This window comes from Varroa destructor, unplaced genomic scaffold (assembly GCF_002443255.2).
Source record: "Varroa destructor unplaced genomic scaffold, Vdes_3.0 BEIS01000002.1, whole genome shotgun sequence".
In the NCBI taxonomy this organism is placed as follows: Eukaryota; Metazoa; Arthropoda; class Arachnida; order Mesostigmata; family Varroidae; genus Varroa; species Varroa destructor.
In genome coordinates this window covers 21421855-21444092 of record NW_019211455.1, presented here as the reverse complement: position 1 = coordinate 21444092, position 22238 = coordinate 21421855, and the positions used below count along the sequence as shown (strand labels likewise).

The 22238-nt window shown below is 44.3% G+C and overlaps 1 protein-coding gene across 11 annotated transcripts in view; it reads left to right on the top strand.

Moving 5' to 3' along the window:
- Positions 1–22238, top strand: part of Lar (tyrosine-protein phosphatase Lar) — a 165782-nt gene that overhangs the window by 26854 nt on the left and 116690 nt on the right. For 2 of the 11 annotated variants that reach the window (XM_086981918.1, XM_022789694.2), the window contains one exon: positions 3934–4900. The exons of the other annotated variants lie outside the window; for them this stretch is intronic. The gene's annotated coding sequence lies outside the window, so the exon portion shown is untranslated. The remainder of the gene's footprint in view (positions 1–3933; positions 4901–22238) is intronic. 11 annotated transcript variants of the gene reach the window in all.

Here is a 22238-nt window from a genome sequence, read left to right as displayed (position 1 = left end):
CGCACCGGAATGAAGACAGCTCCGGTACAGTATGTTCTTTGGGCAATGCATTGCATGTAATTTCACGAAGAAATTGCTAATGTATCCATTATGATGGCTATGGTTAAAATTCGAAATGGAGAGGACGTTCCACTGTATTGCTACTATCCCTAGCGGCCGCAGTCTTTCTTCTTTTGAAATTCAGCGCCTTGTTCGTTAGTTATTTTATGTCTAGTACGAATTGGGAATACGAAACAGTGGCAATACAAGTGAGCAAGACCGTTACTCACACGGCGTTGCCGGAGCCCGGATAGTCGCCGAAAACGCACTACGAATACGTTAACTTCTGCATGTTGTTAAGTTCGGGTAGAAACATGGGTGAAAGAGCTTTGGAGATCACTGCCAGTTAGGGAAATATGTGGCGTTATAGAAGCGGCGGATGAAACGAATCACCAAGTATAGCGAGTGTGGAACCTCCCTGTTTAGCGAGCGCCTTAGTTCTTGATGTATGCTGTTGCGTGCGCAGTGGTAACGAAAGTTGGGTAGTAATCTTGCGGTTTCCGTAGCTCCTGGTTGTGTTGTCTACGAAAGCTACCAGCTTAGATATTGTTCTCATTCGGCGTGGAGGAACCAAATGATAAGGCGGCATAACTGGTCTTTGCCTAGGCCGCTCGGCCTGCTGGCAGAGGCGACTGAGCAAGACGATGCAGCTATCCTACATGTTGTGGTGGTTTCTTCTTAGCCAAGCTAGTCGCCCCTTGGCGAAGTGTTAGTAAGCCGAGCACGGAAGCCTCCTACGACCAGACCTCAGGCGCCGCTCTTCAATCTTCAAGTCAACGGTGGGAACGGCATGGACAGAAAAAAGCATTTTGGAAGCATTACAGGACCCTCTGACCTCCAAGCAGCAGCCATCCTGCAATGGTGCTATTGCCCCCTTAGTGGCATCTGTCTCGCAACGGAGAAGCTTTGCTGAGTTCTTCTTCATTCTGCGTTAACGGTAGTAGTTATGGTTGCAAGCAGGGTAGAACGACGTGAGGGATGGTGAAAAAAAGTTTTGTGGACGCTAACCCATTCTGCGCTGGCAGAGGGTCGGCCACTTGGCCGTCTACTTTCTGTGAGTCCTGAAGGACAGAGGGGGAGCGACAGGGTAAAATGATGGCCCAAGGAGCAGATGTCGCGGCTATGTGGCGCGAACGTACTTGCACGAGACCGTACACCATAGGATCTGACCAAATGGCTGCCGTATGCTGCAGGACTCCGATTCTTTACGGCACTTTAGGTCGTCTCCTGGTAGTATACGGGTACACTAGAGAGCGGAAGGCGGGTACGGGGGGGCGGGGGGGGGGAAGGAATTAGCAATTTAATGAGAAAAACCACTCAAGGAGAAAACGAAAAAAGGAAAACGAAATAGTTCTTCATCCTCCGTTCGTCCTTCTAGCGCTGTTGGGCTTTGGTCGCTGTCTTTGCGTGGGCATGGCCAGAGTCATAGCTGAGACCAGCAAGAACGAAAAGAAGCTTTGATGCCACCCGTTGGAACTGCTTCGCAAAAAAAGGGACACGAGATCTGCGACCCCCTTCGAAGAAGCGGTTGGCGATTCTCCGTTGGGGCGTAAGAGATAATCCGCTTCCCAGCCGGTTATTCACCCCCCTCAGGCTTCCGCTGGTCGGTTGGCAACGCTAGCGACATAGCAGTTCGCGAGGCTCATAAGATTCGTTGAGTGCCGTTAAAGCCACAGCATAGAGGTGCGGCTTGCTGGTAAATTCGAAAGTACGAGGAAGGTAAAGCGCGTTGTTGGAAAGGATCCCCGTCGACCAGACGAGTGTAACCCTGGCAGCTGCAAACTAGCGTTTGTGTACCAATGGCAGTCAGCATTTGGGTAGACGATACTAACGGCGCTGCTGCAGCTTGAAGTTGCGCTATAGCAGCTTTTGCTGAGTGAGCAAGCTAACGAGTTAAAGTTGAGAGAAAAACCTCGACCGAGCTCAGTTGGCCACCGGTATAGGGAGTAAAGCAGAGGCCAAAAAAAACGATGTACAAAAAAGCCTTCGAGACGTTAAAGCCACGGTGGGTGGGTAACCGGCAAATCGTTGAGCTGTTTGGAGAGGTCTTTTCAAATACTGTGTGGTTAACACAGTATTTGAAAAGAAGGTGACATTACGAATATTCAGAATACAGTTAGAGAGGAAGAAAGGAAGCAGAAAAATAAGAGGCGAATAAAGAGCGAGAACGGAATCGAGGCGTCATAAATTAATTTGTTCTCAAGGCTATAAGGAATAATACTAGCGTGGTATCAGATTGGATAGATGGGATCGGCGTCTTTCTCTTGATTTTCGTGGCATTTTCAGAAACATTAAGATGCGAATGATTTAAATGGGTAGAATGACAGAAGCGAAAATATTTGTCAGATATTTTAGGGAGACGGAAAGCGCCTGGTCTCTAGTATGGGGCAAGAGGTGACCCTGGATTTTTAACGCATCTATATTACTTCTCGAGTGATTCGCGGCGGTAATAGGTCAATTAGCTGTTCCCACCTACCGAATCCGACCGATAATGTCTGAACTCAGAACGCCATGCCAAAAGCCAAAACATGAAGGAAAAACATCTTTTGTATACAATAGGACCGCACCGTCCAAGGTTAGTTAGTGACGAACGTGCCGTATGCGTATACCCTGCTTTTTATCATGGAAATGCTTAGGGCCAAGTTGTACTTGCTTTATAAATCAGTAAATAGGATATTAATAGTACTTTGTCTCCAAATGCAGATAAAAGCAGATTTCATAATATTATAATTGTCCACCTACCTTGTTAGGTGCTGAGTTGATCAGGATTCTCTAGTTAAATGGAAGCTCAAATGAGGCGATGGCTTCTGAAGCCATTCCTTTAATTTTAGCAGCTCGTGGCGAAAACATCGATTCAACTTATTAGCTTTCGCCAGCCCAGTGAACGCGATATTCTAAGAGACGGCAGTTTGGAAGGCTGGTGCCTTGTAACAGCATCTCCCACCTGTGGTGGTTCACTACTCTTCGCGCCATGCTGTATTATTTGTATACTGCCAGATGACAATAGGCCAGCTTTTTTTTGAGAGTCGCAAGACGCTTCTGAGCTGTATATGTAGTGGAATAGAACGATGGAGCAACATCGGGACTCGTGGAAACTAATCGAAAGAGTCCTGCAGGCAGACGAATTATTTAGCGCTACAAGCGCCTAGCGTAGCCTTCCTAGTCGCGATCCTTGAAGAATTTCCCGTTGTGGAAGTTGCAAAAAGAATAGCCTTCCTGTAGATCCGATGCTTATGGGGTATCTATTCGGAGGTGGAGTTCAGCGCTGAGAATGTCTTATCTTTGCCAGTCAGGCGGCGGTCCTTTCTCTATGGCGACTGCGCCAACGGCAGTGGTAGGTGCCCAGGGCCACACGGAATAAGCAGCAGTATCAGCAGATGACACCATATTTGCTGCTACATAACCAAGCTAACACCTGTATTTGTATACGAGAAAACACGAAGCCCTAAGAGAGCGACTGAAAAATAACGTTTATATATATATTTCGACTTGACTAGTGTGTTGATAATTACGGTATTAATATGTACATAGCAGCCTGTGTACAATAACTTCCTACGGAACAAGCATTAAGTATATGTTCATTGACACTTGTCCAGGACATAGGTGAAGATTTTCCTGTGAGCAGACGTTGCAGCGATTGAATTAAAGAGAGGGCAGTTCTGCTAGCCAGTGGCAGTGTACATAGACCATGTACCACGCGGTTGCTTCGGTCGAAATGTTTTTTTCTGTTTAATTTTATTATATCGTTTAAGCTGTTAGTAAATTTTTAATTTTATGTTGTCGTATATGTACTGTCAACTTGATACTAAATAGGCCTTGGATTATACGTTGTGCTGAGTCCGATGTCGGTATACCTCACGACTTCTACATCAGCACATCATCTATGAATTTCAGAATGTATTACTTCTGGTGGTGACGGCGGACATTGTATAACTGGGTAAATCTGTCGACCAGCTGACGCAGACTTTCGTTAATAAAAGTTCCGGCGAATTGTCGTTAACTTCGTCTTGTTTCAACCGCTAGCTAGATACTGTGGTAAAACGACGACAGGTACCTCTACGTTTGTAGGGGCGTTAAATCCGTTTTTTCAGTACATATCTAACACTGTAAATTGTTACACAGATGGATCTGACAACATATTCACGTTTTTTTTGGTTTTGCTCTCCAATAATACTACAGAAGTGTTCGTGGACAAAACTGACTTGTTCTATGACCTATGATCCTTTTTATTTGTCTACGATGTTCTTCACGTTAACTGATATTCTTTACCGCTAAGTAATGCTAACCATTTGAAAATGTAAAGCGTTATTGTCATGCTTTCACTTTAACGTCGTATCCGATGATGACGAATCAGACAGTGACTGTAGATCTGATAATTCAAACGTTCGTGCTGACCTAACATTGTACTACCTGATTTAATCAGCTATGAGGACTAGCTTATAAGGCACATATCTACCATTCCTTCTTCGATACCACTCACTAATCAGGGTCTAATCAATCTTAAATATCTGCGTACAATTGATGGCAGTAAGCAAAGAAATTCGTCATTTTAAAGATGGACGAAGTTATCCATCAAGCTGTATGATCCATCAAGCTGTATGACTACGCGTTATGTGGAGTGTGCGAGAGCGCCCGAGGGAGCCGCGTGGCCATCGAAGAAGGCTGGTCTAGGCCTCGCTTAATACTGGTTCAGATCTTTCATAGTTAACGTGTGAGCAGTTGAATATTCGTTCACGCGACAGAATATTATGTGTTGACGACAGTCCGTACACGGATTTCTAGAGGATAAGGAAGAACTGTGTTGTACGACGACATCGTAACGTGTTCCAGCGTCGCAACGTAGCGCTCACCAAAATTGCACGTAAGTACCGAACGCACCGATATGTACTTGAAGCCAAAACGAAGGATCGGTACATTGGCGTTTAACAGTTCGCGCTATTATCTGATGTTATTTCTGCGGTAAGTTCCTGTTAGTTTTGGATTGGTATGTAATATAGATTACTGACAACAGCCTTCGCTGTTGCAGGTAGTTGCAATAGTCTAGGTTTGTCATGCTTTGTCATGTTGTGTCGTGCCGGCTAGACGGGTGGAGATCGCCTTCTAATCGATCCTGGCCGACATCCTCATGCCAGATTCGGTGTAAAAGCTGCTGAATTTGGAACTCGAAGGGCGTACTCTTCTAAATACGTTTCATGTAGTGTGCCGAGGTGCGTACGTCCAAGCATCAACGATGAGCAGGTGAAAGATTCGGATTAGGCAACAGGGCGTAGTTCCGACAAATCGTTAGCTTACACCGCGGACGGACCTAAACATTATACTGGAACGCATACGCCTAATGTTCCGTCGCTATTGTTATTGAGGGAAAGGTGCAGGGCATCACTGCGTCGCCACTTCGTTAGATATATGTAAGATACATAAGCGTCATTATATATGCATATGGGTTTGCCTAAAGTGTTTCTGATTCCATACTGAACTATATTCATACTGAAATAGGAGATTTAACAGTAAATGTGTGCGTGTTACTAGAATGCCTACATACACTATTTTGTGTGATGATGGGTCGCGACCGAACTTGGATGCTGAGTGTCGCAAATTCTGCGCAGGCCTATACGCCATGACCATAAGAAAAACCTAGTTATGGTTAAGATATGTTCGGCCCAGGAATTACTTCATGGAATATGCTTCTCGTAGTAGCCGAAAAATAGTGGAATCAAGTTATAACTATAGAAGGCCTACGTAGCCGTACGAGTGGCCATGACATCGCTAAGGCAGTAAATGTTTCAAGGGTTTAAAGCTCGTAACAAATACGTCACATTGGAGTGCCACATGAATTGATGGAACATCACTGATCGTACTACCATCTGCGAATTTCAGAAACGCGACGACTCCGAACCAATCTATTTCTAAAGCGGTCGATCACAGGTGACGAAAAATAGATCACACACAATATCGAAATGCAAAAAACAGAGGTGTTATAAACCCTATGGCTGAACCAGATTAATGCCAGAAAATGTTATTCCATGTGTTTGTTAGGGTTAGAATGGAGTCTGGCATTACGAGCTGTTACCGCCGTCGCCTAGACAAACTGTGGACTCTACTGTACATAACTAACAAAATGGAAAGACGTGAAAAAAATTTGACTTGAAGTTGTGAATAGAAAAGGCGTCTTCCGACATGACAATGCCAGTCGACATACGCCTTCAACTACTTGGTATTAAAGTAACTTTTGATAAAACTTTGTATGTATCTGCCGCGTAGGTCAAACCTTGTAACAGTGTCTAATTCACTTAGTTTGTGCAGAGCCCCCACAATAGCGTTGATTTTGTTTCAATGGAGACTTGTCATAATTTTTAACTCGGGAGTCGCACAAGTTCTACAGAGACGGTGTTATCCAAAAAGGAAAATAGCAGAAGGTCATCAGTCGAAATGGCGCATAGTAAATTTAATAATATATCATTTTTAACTACAAAAAATCAAATTTAATTTCGGTTTAAAAAAGGTCAGTGTTTTTTTACAGTCCATTGTTAAAGCCGGTGAACGTTCTCGAGGAGTCGCTGCTAATCGGTTAAATTTAAATTACGCTCATTTTATGCGCACGCGCATGCCATGCGTCCTTCTCTTTTTCCTATCGATCTGTGATTGTATACGAGGTGTATATTCGTTCCTAGATCTATTTCGAAATTCGTTTATACGTTCGCGCGCTGTATGGTGTCGATTGATTAACCTACTCAATTGAGAGGTTTTTTTGTTTTCATGTAGGCATATTATATATTGGCATTCAAGTATCTTTATTCCTCCTTCACTGTAGACCGGCGATGTTGTCGGATTCAGAGGCGTTAATGGCAATTTGTGCTGTGTCTCGTAGTGGTTACGTTTTTCCTTCTAGTCTTACCCAGCTGTCAAATTACCAGAAAGCTACTTATATTCCATCTTGACGTTTTCCTGGCACCCTTTGTCTTAATTACACTTGTATAGCATACAACTAATATGTCGCTGCTGACTTGTCTAACCGGTGGCATAGGAAAGTATTATAGCCTGAGTATGCGTTAACATTAGAGCAGGCACATGCTGTCGTGGTCGATGGTCCGAGTTGGAGAAGGCTGCTGGTCGAGAAGGCGCCCAGAGGGGTTGAGTCCGTTAAAGAGTGGGCTCGTAGAAGGGCACTATTTTGAATTGACTCTATACTACCCGTCGTCTTTGATTGCACGGCCCGCTGCATCCATACGAGTTTCGCCTGCGTATTAATACCGAAACGACGTTGTTCAGTTCAGGCCTGCGACCTCTTCTTCTAGCTACTCATTTACAATCACCACGACTACAGCGTCTATAAAGGTTAACATGTTTGCGTTTCAGCGAGTACTTGCGTCGCGTGCGCTCCATTGGTTACTGAGGCAGCTAGCTGTAGATTGTCAGAGCTACCGTTTGTCAGCAAAGGGGCCGCCCAGATGTCTGACCAGTTGGGAAAGGGGGCAAAGGGGTAGCATCGCATAAATGATGCGCTGTCATGGAAGTGGAGATAGAAAGAAGTGTGGTTTCCCTCGACATTGCAAGTAGCCGCTTCGCTGGCTTGTGAACGTCATCGTCTGAGAAATAGGAACAAAGACAAGAGATGTATGGAGGTCGCACCATTAACTAAGCGCTGCTGTCGCAGGCACAGCGCTAACGATCGTCTTACTGCAACAACCCTGATGGCCCCAGGATGACAGCAGTTTGCCTGTTAGGCGCAAATCGTAAAGCAGACAGAAGGTAGAAAAAAGCCTCTGTGTCCACGCCGACAACACATCCACCGAACGATGATTTCCTAGCGAATTTATATCTTAAGGGCGAAGCAGTGCTAGTGAGAAGGGTGATTCGGGAGGACGCGGGGATCGTGCAGAACATTACCTTTTACTCCCAGTCATCTACTACCTACAAGGACCACTGCTTGCGCGCCACAAAACCGAAAACATGAAGACATGCAGCCGCACTGATCTCTATCTTCGCTTTGAAGATGACACGCTGCGATGCTGCAGGTAGTTGGTAAAAGCTGCTTCTGCTGTAATGGCGCAATGTTATCGGGATATGTGGTGGCGTTTGTAGGCTCCGACACGTTAAAAAGAGCCGTTTCATGGTCCGAAGGGCATCGCGGTTGGCAGTCGGCGTCATGGTGTCCTTTTATTGTTTGCGTGGGTGCGTACAAGGAGGATTGTAATGACGTCGCAGTCTGCAGTCAGCTTGTTTTAACCGTGGTGTTTACTATCACCCTCGTCTTCGTCCGGTAGTTGGAAAGACAATGGAGAACCAAGGGAATGGATGAGCTACCTGGTGTGTTTGATTGATTGGTGCTGTCACCAGACAGATGTCTGCTCACTGACAAAACCATACCATAGCGACCAGAGCTAGAACGACCCTAGGTTTGCCAACCGCCGTCATCGAACGAGGTGGTACGTTGAAATATGTGGATGGATGGTTAATAATGAGTGTGGCACGCGGCGGCAAGGTAATGAGGAAGATAGGAGTATGAGCAGTTAGGATTGCCATTGAAAAGAGCTCGTATGGAAGAGAAGGAGCTACATATACTTAACACGAAGATGGGGGTGGGGGTTGCGTTCAGAATCCTGCAGCGACTATACATCTATTCACGGCTGCTACAGCGGTAACCACTGCAATTACGTCTATAACAGAGTAATCATAGGGTTGGACTCGATTCTGCTACTCCTATTGCTATCGTAGGATGGGACCTGATCCAAAGAGAACAAACACTCCTGAACGTCGCATTTCTAGGAAGAAGAGGCAAGTACTGTTATAGGGACATCGAAAGCGGGAAGAGTGATGCGAGAAAGAAATAGGTCTTATAGACGGTAGTTGCTCTATCGATAACGCTGGACGCATAGATCTAGTACCTTCAGAGATCCGTAAAGGATAATGCAGGCGTTTCGGTTTTGCGGAAAACAACTGAGGAACGTAGTTCGTATTTGTCATGGTAACTCCCTACCAGGTTTTTCTATTCTTCCTCCTTCTCGTATATGTAAGCGGCGGCTAGCAGTGCATGCAAATCCTTTAAGAGAGCTAGGCGTGAGCGTTGCGGTATCAAATGAAGAAATGTTTTAAGAAATCTTTTCGTCCTGGCTATCGCCTTCTGCTTGTGGCTTTGTCACTATCGTCACCCTGTAGTGTTTAAATTAAGCGCAAGCGTTCAGCAGCCGCTAACTGTGGAACGAAATGCGGTGGGCAGAGGAGTGTCCTGACAATACGAATAATGACTGGCAATTGCAATAACATAGTATGGATAAGTGCAAGCCAAGTAGTTAGATTGGTCGGAAGTTCGATTGCCAGTTATCAAACTGAAAAAGACATGGTGGATATTGGAAACACTTTTCTCAAGACGACTTACAGACGGCTCGACGTCAGCCTAATGGGGAAAGTTCAAGTAGTGGGCAAAAACCTTTCCACTATCAGTATCGCCATCCGTTATCAGCGCTTGCTATTACCGCATGAATCTACATTTTGTCAGATAGCATACGGGTGAGCTTTATTCGCATCGAGCATTTCATATATAGTCGTTCTTTTCAAGTGAGCTAGTTGAATTTTGACAGGGGTTGCGCTCGAAAGAGGTACTTAATGTGAGACCGTGTGGCTGGTCTCGTCATTAAAGTGGGCAGAAGATGACCGACGGAATAGAACGTGCCGAGCGGCACACGCAAATAGACAACGGGGAACCGTGTAGCATAGGGAAAACAGCCGGAACTCGCGGCGAAGTACATAAACACGCATTCGTCTATGAATATTGTCGACGCAGCAAAATACTAAGCGGTCGGATCTATTTAATGGAGTTGGGTTCAATTGGGTACGTCCCTTCTACAGTAACAGCAACCGTGTTGGTATAATCGAGTGAAGTGCGTTTTAGCTTTCGTGTATACCGAACAGCTTTCCCATTACATGATAGATAGTTATGCTACATGGAGAATAGACACACGCTTTCCGGAACTGCTGTGGCGGCAAAAGCGGTTCTAGCGATAGAAGCAGGAGTCACCCTTCAAGCCCCAGAGACAAAAGGATGAGGTAGGCAAAACCTGTAGAGTAACAGCTGCCGCCTGCTAAGTATTGGTCGTTGGATTGAGTAGCATGTTGGTAAAGAAAAAAACATACGCTTCGTTGAGAAGACAGGAAACTCGGAGCCGGCATATTCAAAGGTAAAAGAGGAAAATCGACGAAGATTTTACGGCGGGAAAGGAAATGAAGCTTTTAAGGGAGGCCACCACATCGAGGTCATTGGGGTAGCCGAGAGTAACGATAGAAACTGTGAACGGCAATATGGAGCGTATGCCTGCATCGTTTGTTGCTTTTTTAAGCATTTCTGGGTCATATAAGGCGTTAAGTGTAGTCGATATGAAATGTATGTACGGCTACATTACCTTCGAGCTATGGGACGTTCTCGTAATGTGACGGTGCTGAGACGAGAAAATGTGCCCAATAGCACTTAAGTAAATTAATAAGAAGACTAATCAGTTATTTTGAAGTATGTTACCAAAAAAAGCACTAAGTAAACATGTCTCCGATTCTAAATGCGAACTGTTCATGCTTTCGTTGGTTTCCTCTATCTATTAAACTACACGTTTGGTTGTTCTACATTTTAGAAACGCATTGTGTTTATAAAATTAAGGCTAGGCACTAGGCTTTGCGGCGAGTGTCGTATATGCTATGACAGCATGTCTTTTCCTGTAATTCTCTTTTTTTCCACTATCAGTGTCCTGGATTCGAATATCCTGCAGCATGCCGACCGACACAGATGTAGCATATCCTAAAACCACGTTAATATTATCTATGTGCTGCTATTAGACCGAATACTGCTAATTTTCTAGTGTAATGATGATCTCGACAAGCTAAATACTGACTAGATTAGTTCTGCCATATTTTCGCGTCTCAGATCAGACTCGTGATAAACAACCGAAGAATATTCTACTACCCACAGATGGTAAAATCCATCACCAATTTGCCTCGTTTCGATGTTCGGTGAATACACTGGCCGCTAGCACTATTTGCTCACTAGACGACGAGTTCGTTTCGCACGGACGTAGTAGGTTTAGCGCGCGTGGGAAATTAGCGGCATGCTGAAACTAAATAAACATGACGAAACGACTGCCGACGTAATGACAAGCTTATGTTCGGGGTGTTGTTGCCTTGCGTCTGTGATGCGACAACTACTACGCGTTTCGCTTTTGTCTGCCACCTACTCATTGGCACCGACGCAGAGCTGTTACCGTTGTTCGCTTCAAAAGGTTACTATAGCCCGCCATATTTCCGACCTTCGTCGTGGTCTCGCCAAGCGGCCGCAGGGCCTCTACGTTGCTCTTTACAGCGCAGTACCAATCGATCTTGCTGTGGGGAGCGTATGTGTAACCTTGACGCGTTCATCCCATGACATAAGTATATAAGTATGTGCTGTGACTCGTTAACGAACATCAGCGGTCTATGGTGTTTTTGGTGACCTTTTCTCTTACATTTCATCAGCACAGGTCTCGCTTGACACTACCTGCGATGATATTACTGCTGCTCCATACACTGCTGCCTACGTTTGCAACAACAAAACACCGAACGATTTTTCATCCGTAAAAGCTCGGTGAAAGTCCATAGAACCCTTATTTTTTCCCTCCTCTTGGGCAGCGCTCATAGCAAAGTTGACCGCGTGAAATTCTTGACGCAGTGAGCTGCTTTCGCTTTTTGACATTTATATACACAGTGATTACCAGGTGTAGCCCGCAGCGACGGGGTTGTATAGCGTCAGTGGTGACGCAAGCAAGAGCAGGAAGCGAGTGTCGAGCGGCTTTCGTACTAGAAGCGGTACGAGATGCGCGAGACCGTTGAATGCGAACCGCTTCCTGGTCGGCCCTTTTTGCTCGGCTGGCGTCCCTGCAGCGGAAAACGTGACATTGTTTTTCCACTAAACTAAGAGCGTAAAGCGGTTGGACCTGCAGCCAACCGGTGAAATGTTTGACGCTGCTGGTTAGTGTCTCGGTTCAGATAATCATAATACTATGTTATGTAGCTTTTCACTGCGTCGACAGTCTGAACGCCTGATGGTTCTAAGTGAAAAAAACGTGCCAGCGGACTGATGGAAGATCGTACAGGTAGAAAAGAAGATGGCTAGTGTTTTAAGGCGCTCCGGAACGGAATCGAGCTGGCTGCTCGGCGCCGCCGTAGATTTTTCGTTGCGACAGTAGAAGTCACATGTCGGTACGGCATGGCTATTCCGTTGATCACAAATCGAACGGGTGCCGCGTCGCTTGTTGTAAACGTTGCTATACATAGTGACAACATATTCGCGTTACCTTTGTATAGCCTTTATTGGAGAAGACGAGGTCTTTGTTTGTAATAAAACTGGATGTACAGAACGAGAAAAATAAAGCATTAGGGCGAAGATCGGACCCTGGCCTACAATACATGTGAGATCTGATGAGAGCAAAAAATTACTCCAGATATATAATTAATACTATATAATATGATAATAATAATTAATACTAAATAATACTAGACTGCTAATTACAATGGCTAGATAGTAGCTCTAGTATCATTGATTGCCCATCAAATGCATCCAGGTGGGTTATTTAGTCATAGTAATATCTTTTATTCCAATGCATCGGTTTGCTCTAGTCTTTTTTTATTTGCTACCGTTGTTGAATTACTGTGTCGTTCGACATCGGCAAGCAAGGTATAACGGACTCCTTATATCTCCTTTGTGCACAGTCAAATGCTGCATTTACGCGAATCGTTCGGACGGGCTAAAGTCTCCCAATGAAGTTGGCCGTATATGTAACTTACAAGTCTGTAATGTACGAGAAGTCAGGTCACATGACCTTGTATGTATCACATTATGTAGGACCGCAGGTTCATTCACGAACAGAGTACTACGATGCTCAAGAGATCAGCTGTCAATGTTACTGACATGTTGGATCTACAGGATTTTTTCTTGGCTTGCAGAGACTCTCATTCGTTCACCCTTTACCCTCCATTTATTTAGGTTAGCTCCGAAGTTTGATTAAATTAATGCTTCCGATAAGGTTCGATTGTATATACGTACGTACAGATAAATAACGTAAGCGCGCTTAATAGCTTTTGCCGGCGGGTCGAACCGACGACGAATAGGCGGTCTTTCTTTGCTACTTTCTGCGTGTGGGTTTCGTAGTCGAGGTTTAAGAGCTCTTAAGTTATCGTTAGCAACACTGCTAATTCTCATTCCCCACGTGCCACTTCTCACTGCCTAGATACCTCTATCAAAACGAGAGACCATTTAGGCACTCATGAGCTCTACCATCGCCATGCCAAATGTGATAGGTATCTTTTTACCTGAGCTGACAGCCGCTGGACTGGCAGCGACGGTGATTGGTCGTAACGATGGTTACGTTTGGGTACAGATTGTTATGTTTTTGCTAGTTATAGTCAATTTGTGCCTGTTCCGAGAATCCTGAGAATCGAAAGTCATGCATGAGAGCGAAATCGAGCTGACTTTCTTTGCGTCTGCCAGCCACGGCTCGGGGAAGCCGGGCTCGCTTCCGCACTAACTCTCAGACCTACGAACATCGCGCGTATCACTAGCAGCACAGCTTCAGTCTTCCTTTGTTAAGGGACTACGAGGTGGATGAAATTCATTAGATAAACTAAAACAAGTGTTATCTTGATGTAGTTGTACAAATAAAATTAGATTTAACCTACGGGTTGAAAAATTAATATAGAATAGAACCATAGAAACGTTTAAAACGAATCTTCGGTAAACGAAAAGTGGCAAATCTTTCGTCTACTTTCGATAGACGATCTTGCACGAAGTGAGGCCCTTACTTCTGTGTTCTAGGAGCAACCTCTGTCGATGGAAACCGGATAGAATGCAACCCCTCTGAGTCTACTTTAGTCATTCCAAATCACTAATTCGTATAGTTTGCAGCAGATAACATTACTGAGCAATAAGCTCTGTTATTAATAATCTGCTACTTTGCGTTATTATGAGCTCATAAGTTGTTATTCATCCCACCTTCCTTAATTATCTCTGATCTGATATTGTAAAACAAGCTTAATAATTACCGTTTCTTGTTATTCGACCTACTAGTGAGCTAGTAGGCTGAATTCTGTTTTGTAGTGACAAATGACGCAATATACTGAACACAAATGTCGAAACTTTTACGTGCTAGAGAAGTACTATTAGCTCATCCGTGAGTTGTTTAAACTTGAACAGCTTGTAGTGGCATAGCAATATCAGGTCCGTCAGTATCGTAATGATAAGAGGAAGAGGTACTACGTCTTGTCTTCAATGCGGACCAGCGAGACAGCGCTTCAAGTAGTACCTCAACATCCACCGTAGGACATCTCACTGACTCGACTGAATTGAGGCAATGGATTGTGCACTTTGTATTGTGCCGGTAAGGCAAGCGAGGTGGGGTTAAAAGGAAGACGTGCGCATGTCTGCGTAGGGACTGCGTGACATGCTGGTTACGGCTTGTATTCGTCCCCGACGGTAGAACGTCTGTTCGCATTCGTGTTTGCATATTTGCCCACAGTTGCGGTAATCGGACCGCAAATCCGATCAACCAATCTCTACAAGCCAGCTAGCCTTTTCACCGTTTAACCGAGCGCCTGCGGACGTCTTGTGGCTGGTATCGGTGATGGAAGAATTGGAAGCAGTCACGAGCTGGGGGACAAAGGAAACGATCTGAAGGGGTGAATCGGTCAGAAGGCTGCCGGCATTCACTGAAACGGCTGCCCGTCGATCTGTCGGCGACCCGTCATTCGCCAGCCGAAGGATCTATCATGAGTTTCGTTCGGAGAGCATTGGCAGTGGTAGGGCAGTGTTTTCGCGTAGCACCACCAATGAACAAGGTTTTAAACAAGAGCCAAAGCGAAAATAAGTGAACGAGTACGAGCGAAGTAGATTAAAGGACAGACATTGAAAAAACTGCCGTAAGGCATTTTGCCGCCAAGACACGAATCCTTTACATCCGACACATTATCCCCCTTAGAGCTCGATGGACAGTTAAATATGTCTGCAACTTCGATAGAATACACCTGGCTTGCAGATCTGAGTGTCCACCGTTCCAGGAGAAGCAGATGCTTTATCAGCCGATCTAAGGCAACAGCAAGGTAAAGGCTTGATTAATGTCTTACCTTTCAGTTTTGCAACACAAGTAAAGCGGATAAAAAAAAAAAGCAAATGATAGAAAATGTGGTTGGGCAACCGATGCTGCAAAAGAAGTTTTTACGATTTGGTCATTTTGTCGTTCCGTGCCTTATAAAGAACGTTGAGTCTCATTGGTAGATTGTGTACCCTAACGGGCATACGTTTATCCGCTACTAGCAGACGAAGGCCAGTTCTTCTCACAATAAAACATCAAACTCGTCATAACGAATAGCACCTCGTCTCATGCGGCTCCTGACCTCCACGCGGCGATCTGAACAATTCGCAAGAGTTTACAGCACTCAGATTCAGAGATCAGAGAGCAGGCTCAGATTAATCAAAATCGCTCCAGCTATTTACGGCACATCTTCGTTCCCGCTACAAAAATTAACAGCAGTTCTACAGAATAGGATATTATTAACTGTCAGACAATCTCTTTTTTATTATTTTTTTGTAATTTTCTAACTTTTTGGCCACTTTTAGTTTGCCTCACATTTTTGAAGCTTTTGGACTGCTATCCGCTAATTTTTTATTCTGCCGAAAAATGTTTGCATGGGAGCGTATTTAAGTGATACTTCAATCACGTAATATCGTGTAACCTTCGGTTACTGTCAAAAAAAGTATTTGCAAATAAAAGGAACACTACTTTGAAAATGGCCAATTGGTATTATAGGTCCCGAATCGAAGCTGCAATCATAATGGATCGTGGTTTTATTAAGTAAATTTGGTCCCCAGAAACGGCTTTTCTAGCACGTGGGAAAAATATTAATGTTGTAAGTACCATATTCTGTACATATGCGTATATATACGTATCTATATGTAGAAAGAGGAAAGGCATTATAAGCAGAAATTGGATTGCGGTAGCGTTCAACATGTTAGGGGTTTGTACTTTGTTGAAACGCATTTGTACCAGCTACAATGAACACAGTGAGCGTAGATGAATATTGGATGTAAATATCAGATGTGCCTAGACAACATAAGGAAACACCTCGAAATGTTTTTCTAGACTGCGAATGAAGTTATAGGTGAGATATATTCGCAGCTATACGCAACGAGCTAACTATATAAAAACTATATAAATAAGTGGTTAGATTCTAGATGATACTCATGTATGATGCCGTTTCTCCAGTGTTATATACTATATATTCATATGTATATATTATATATAGACCGCTCCAACATTGGTAAATCCACACACGTTCGTTATTGCTGAAAATCGCGCTGATGAACACATTGCACATCTGTATCCCGTTCACAAAACACCAAGTGGAGTTCACACACCCTCCATATTTACTTGGCCAGAACCACGTACAAGGGAACGGTGCTTGAGAGAGAAAACGGAGACAACGATAATATATGGTAATCTACCGGGGGATGGAGTGGGAGTCGATTAAGCTTTATCAAGCCCCGAAATTTGGCGCTTTACTCTGTTACCCAGCGCCCTGCAGTTCGGGCTTCGACGAAGCTGCGCCGAGCAAGATAGCGGACCCGGGATGTTGCTTAATGGCTGGCAGCAGTAGAAAGGCGTTTGCAGGCCCATGGGCTCTCGGTGCAGGAAGAATGCTAATCGGGTTCTCCTCCGTTCCTGCATTACTCCTCTAGTAATATCAGCAGTGAAAGCTAGCGTGTTGGCTGATTTAGCGCGTAGGAATTGTCCGTGGTCGCTCGTGCGCAGTCGCAGGCGAACCCCTGAGAACTAAGGGCCAAAACGAACCGAACTGTGTAAAGCGGCTCAGAAAGGTTAAACGTGTATTACTATACTATAATGCTATTCACTAGATATGTGTGTATATGGGACTGATCTGAGCTTGTGTGCGCGATCTAGCCAGCGAGTTAAGTGCCAGCCAACACCTGCTTGCCTATCCCTACTTAATCTGCTGCCAGCACCCTCGCGGCATAGCAACCAGCTTGTCCCCGTAGCTTCCCCGTAACTCTCTAGGGTTTTCCCTTTTTGTTTTTGCTTTCTCTGTCTTTTGAATTAGACAGAACTTGACTATTATAACACAGTAGTAGTATATACCGGGATGGCATCGTGGTATAGGGAGTGGTCGAAACAAGAGATAAAGGTGAGGACTGCGGAATACGGGAGAAAGGAGGTAATCGAATGTATCGAGCAGTGTATTGACGCATGGTAATAGGAATAGCAACAAGACCATAGGTGATCATCGGCGGTGAGCTGAGTCACTGTGGCGGGCTCGTATAGAGCAAGAGTTTAGTATGTAGCTATCGTGTACAGCCTCTGCACCAGTTCACAACGAGATGGTACACTGCGACTTTGTCGTGTGTGTTGGTTCGGGAGGTGGCTGCATCTATAAGCCTCTATGAACCACCGATAAATGATTCCGTACGTTCACTATTTCTTGGACCTGGGTGGCTGCTTAATTATAACTAGAGAGTCTGCGCCTACGTATGATTGTCGTATGTACGCTTCGATCCTTTAAGGACATTGCTTTAGGACGGAAGGGAATCTACTTTGACGGCCGTAGTGAAAATGTCAGCAGCAAGCACGAACGTGGCGCAACCGTTGTCGTTTCGATGCTTGGACATGTTGCAGTCGTTGTCTTCGCGATTTTTATGCGAAGGGACAGTCTGCTATTGCGAGGGCGACACGTCACTGCTATGGCTTGCGAAAGAATAGGACAGAGTGGGCCTGCTTTTCTTCGTTGTCAGAGCGGTGGTTGGCAATTTAGGCAAGGACATGTTGGTCAGCCAACCAGTCTGCTACGTGCCTATGTGAAGCTGTCTCGGGCTAACATAGTCAAAGCAGTTTACATTCCAACCTTGCTTAATATACACGTAGTTCAATCCAACACTGTAGGTGTCCTACATTCCTTACGAGTCTTTGCATTACTGCATATGGTACCAGCGGTCTTTGACGATCATAGCAGTGGCCACTGGGGTGGGTGTTTAGGATCCGTTCTGCCACAAGACTCGGTTGGGGCTCAGCGGGCAAACTTTAGTCCCAGAGAATCTTACCATTTACCAAATGCTAAATTTACACCTTTCGCTGCGAAGAGAACCTCGGCTGGTAGACTTATGCCCATGGCAACCGAACCAGCGAAACACTTGGTAATAACGCGCTTAGCATCATCAATCTGAGCCGCGTGCTCGTTCGTTGATTAGTTTCTTTATGCAGATATGTATGAATGTTTAATTGCTGTGTGGCCTCTCTGCAAAAGACCTGCTGCCTTCGTCGTTCGAGGTACATAGACAGTAGAAATAAGTGCGGAAAATACAGAGATAAATCAAGAGAAAAGTACATTCATTAGTTTATAGTAAAAATTAAACCATAATTATTAACGTAGAAAGGTCTTCGGCTAAACTTTCCGCCGCAATTTTAGGGCGCCATCCTTTTCTACCAAGACACCAACGCCACTGGTGGCCATCAGGGCTGCTGCCCCGGAATAGGCTGAGTCCATGCTTGCTTTCTCCTATAAAAGCCGGGGCCTTCTGGGAGCAGAAAGAAGCAGCCGGCAATAGAGGATTAACTAAGCAGCGGCAGTACTGTGGTGTCGACAGTGCGTAGAAGGCTAAAGCCTGAAGAGGGGTGAGGATGCTTTGGCGTGCCGTAACAGCGCTCCTGGGGCTCGGAATGAAGATCAGAGTCCTCAGAGCATAACTAAAGGCGAGACTAGATATGCCAGTGGTCCTGCAGTGAACCCTTAAATAGCACTGGTTTTGTTGAAATTCACTCTATTCAGAAATATACGAATGCATAATACCATGGTAGGGGTGCGCAGCCTGATCATAGCTTGAGGGGATTCGATGTATAAAAACTACTCAATGAAATTTTTCATTATTCAGGTACTCTATAAACTTACAGAAATAAGAAGCAGACGTTACGTACTATGACGAGGACTGAAAAATAATCGCTTGACTACAAGAACAGCCTAAGGTACATTTTTAGCACTGACAAATTTGGCAAAAATCAAATGCATAGCAGAAATAAATTAAATCTAGTTAGGCCAAAAATCTGCAGAGAAATCTAATGAACTTGGCACACTCATATTCCGCTAAAAGGACATGTATCACAAATTAGTTAGTAGCTATTCACAGTTATAAAGGACCCTGTAAAATAGGCGCACGTAAAAAGTATTCATAGAACACCATGTACATCTGGAAGCTTACTACTAGGACATAGGACGGACCTAACGAAAATGGGCTGATGGTCAAGTCGTCGATTTTGTTGCTGCAACGACTGCTCACCCCACGTTTTTCTATATAGGCTGGACAATCAGACGCAATGTAGTGGTCGTATTTCGAGGAACGGTCGAGAACGCCTGCTTAGACCCGGAGGAGACCGAGATTCTCTTGGGTTCCGAAGTTGAGTCGTGGTATAGTGTACGGACGATTCAAAGGGTACAGGAGGATCAGTACTGGAGACATGCCAACCATATTACAAGTGATCTTTGCCGAAAACAGCAGAGTAAAGTGTACTGAAAGCTGGTGAAGGCTAGGGATCAGCGCTTAACGCGGACCCACTATGTCATAAGGACGAGACAACTAGGCGACTTTACTGCACACTTGTCCTCTAGACCATAGAGTAGAAAAAATTTTCTTAGCGATAAATTTATATTCTGTCAGTCATTTTATATAGACTAATATACGGCTGGACAAACGGAAGAGCTAGGAACAACGGCAGCAAAAGGCGCCAGGAAGACCGCTGATTCCGAAGCTGGGATCTCTGAACAAATTTAATCATTAATACTAATCATGTAAAGGGAAATTCTCTTTCGTAAAAGAGACATGGGTGTAAGAGAATCGATGGCAGGTTATTGATATTAAGAGTCCGCCAGTTGAGTTGTGGTTATTATAGGAAAGGGCTATTTCTGTTAAAAATATGGAGTTAAACCCTAGTACTTGGAATAGACCGAAACGAAAATATAAACTTTACCCTAATGTATTTTAATTTTACCAGGAATCGTTTAGTCAATATTTGATAGATTACTTCAGTAACTGATACAATGTACGCACATTGTATCACATTGAACTCATCTGCCTTCCCTTATGATCTTAAGCACATTGTGGTTTCAGTCTAATAGGATAACTAATCACACGTAGTTACTAATAGTTGCGGAACCAGTATCGATTAAATCATCAATAGTTACATCCAGTAATGGCTTAATTCATCACGAATCTAGGCCTGTAGCTTAAGGTCTAGATTCAACAAATTCTGCTCGAGGTATCAAACACAGAACGTACAAAATACCGAAAAAATTACCTCTGTATTCATAATGGCAGGCTTTCAAGGGGCTGCTGTTTTAAACCGAAGTATTTCCTTTTGCATATACTCATTCCGTTTATATCAAGAGCAGGCCTCGCAGCTAACCCTAATACTCGAATGACCAGACTGCATTAAAGGACTGATACAATATATGGTGGTGCCATTCCGAACGATAAAAAAGTACCGATCTCTACATACATTGATATAAAGGCCGTCCCCTATAAACCGCCTCGCGTAAGAATTCTACCTCGTGCACACAATTATATTGAACTCATTTAGTAAAACGGTCGACTTTCACAACAAAATTATAAGTACTTGTCTATGCATAAAGCTATAATTGGTTTATTTGCATCTGCAGCGGAACATTCCCTTTCGCTCGCAGAGTTCTCCTAGCAGTTTCAAGCACTTACCTAGTCTGGAACTGGCCTGGACGAAAAGGAATTACACTTATCTCAAAGAAAACTTTATATAAATCGCTTCTGGTTTAAACGTCACTGAGTGCTGAGAGCTGCAACTAAACAGCGAACGCTGCTTTTTCTTCTATCGCTATACTGGCTGTATTGGCAAGCCTGATATTAGTACGTGGTCAGAGCTGGCAGGCACAGATCTTAGCCTTTATCTGTAAAGTTTATGGAGGCGAACGCCTCTAAGATGGCCACCTCAGTGTAATGATGAGAGTATGGTAATCTGGGTCATACATATTCAACCATGATTTCTTATCTTTTTGCTACTTTCATGCACATTGCACAATACAGCCTGCATGGCATCTTCCTGTCGTCGTCATCTTTCCCGACGTCTGTGGATCTGCTTTCCTGCCATTTGCTTTCTCTAGTGCTAGGTAGCTTGCACATGTTCTTCGGGCGTGAGTAGTCACTGGCATGCCCCATGATACTAGGCTCAGTAGGTGGGAGATGAAAAACCAGGGTAAAATGAGGCTTGGAGGGCCTGCTAGACTAGCCCAGGAAGGACTTCAACTTAGAGGCTGATGATGTATAAACAAATCGTAGACTGTATGCTGCTACGACTATAACCTCTGCTAGAAGAAGCTACGTAATCTTATTATATATTGCCAGACAGGAAAATTGCAGATTATTTTGGTTTTGGTGCGTAAGTCTGTGTGTATGCATGTTTTCGAGTTAACACTGATGGTATCTACTATAGACCCAAACCTAAAGAGCCAGTCACGGCCGTGGATTCCCGCCTATGCGACGGACTGCTTTGGTAGATCGTACAATGTCTGATCATCACACTAGACGTGGATTGAGGTATCTGTTTGCTAATGGCCGATTTGAGTTTTGAGTCATCTTCATCAGCGTCATTGTTAAAAGTTACCAATTGTATAAGGCCGATAACCAAAGAGATGAATTCATGGGAAGACGGGATTTTCAGAGTAGATCCGATGTCAGTCTTCGCCCGATCAGATAAAAAGAACATCTCTTCTCGGTGGTCACATTCTGCATTAATCTTGCTGTCTGTATATGTATTTGTTGTAGAATCAATTTCCTACATAAGGCACAAATTGTCTCTCGCCCATAATCTATAACATTACATAAGCCTGACAAAAGGTCTGAGGAGCTTCTCTCTTTTCTAATACAGATCAGTTTGCATTACGTTCTAAATAGGTTTACACGACGATACCTATTTTGATGTTCGACCACATGTTGATTTAAGACGCAAAAAGGTCAATGGCTTCTTTTTTCGGGAATATGGAAGAAGAGTGGCATACCAAACCTATGTGACGCCATTGCAATGGTCTCGGTATGATGAGACGATGTGCGCTTTATAAAGCGCCCTCTTTTTATATAAAGAAGGCGCTTTAATATACATATATATATA